Here is a 987-nt window from a genome sequence, read left to right as displayed (position 1 = left end):
AATATAACTGTTAATATGTTTCTGGCAGGTGGTTAGGGCGCTCGACTCGCAATCTGAGGGTCGCGGGTTCGAATCCCACCAAATATGCTCGCTCTTTCAGCCATGGGGACATTATAGTGTGACGGTCAATCCCACTATTCTTTGGTAAAAGAGTACCCCAAGAGTTGGCGGTGGGTGATGATGACTAGCTGCCTTCCCTCTAGTCTTTCACTGTTAAATTGGGGACGGCTAGCGCAGATAGCCCTCGTGTAGCTTTGCGCGAAATTCAAAACAAACCAAATCTTTTACCTTTCGTTCTGTAAAACGGGAAATGAATGGAAAGAAGAAACGGCGCTACTTTGAAACTTCAACCGCATCTTTCTGGATAAAACAAGTAAATAAATAAAAGAGAAGACGTTGGAGAAGACTAAATAACCGAAAATGTTGCCCACACAAAACAATATTCAAAAAGTATGAGACTCATCTTCGTTTAGAATATACATACATTTGTGCAATTAAATACAACATTCATTTAAAAAAAACTTTTTTATTAAAAGCTTATTTGCTTCATGGATGCTTTTAAAAAATTAGAAAACTCATGAAAAGGTTTTAGATAAGAGAACAGTAACACTTTTAAGTTTAACATTGATGAGACATACAATTAATTAAACCTGGGGTTATTACAAGATAGTCATTTTGGGTGATTTCCAACTGTCGAAAAAGACATGCACGTATCATCTAAGCACGTCTTTGGCTGTAATCTTAGATGTATATGTTTTTAAAAAAATCGATATTTTGAACTCTAAATTAAAAATGTTTGAATAATAAGAAACGTAACTAAAGAAAGGTATATTCAATGCTTGAAGATTACTAACAGTCCTGAAGATCACTAACGGCATGTTAAATGTGTCATATAAATGTTACAAAAACTCATAAACCGATTAACAAATGGTATATTCAATACTTGAAGATTACTAACAGTCCTGAAGATCACTAACGGCATGTTAA

At 35.0% G+C, this 987-nt stretch overlaps 1 protein-coding gene across 2 annotated transcripts in view; it reads right to left on the bottom strand.

The window, feature by feature from the left end:
* LOC106462416 (diphosphoinositol polyphosphate phosphohydrolase 1-like) overlaps nt 1-987 on the bottom strand; it is a 62,263-nt gene that overhangs the window by 3,643 nt on the left and 57,633 nt on the right. The gene's annotated exons all lie outside the window — the stretch shown is intronic.

Source organism: Limulus polyphemus, unplaced genomic scaffold (genome assembly GCF_000517525.1).
Source record: "Limulus polyphemus unplaced genomic scaffold, Limulus_polyphemus-2.1.2 Scaffold1161, whole genome shotgun sequence".
NCBI lineage: Eukaryota > Metazoa > Arthropoda > Merostomata > Xiphosura > Limulidae > Limulus > Limulus polyphemus.
This window is presented reverse-complemented; position numbering and strand designations above follow the sequence as displayed.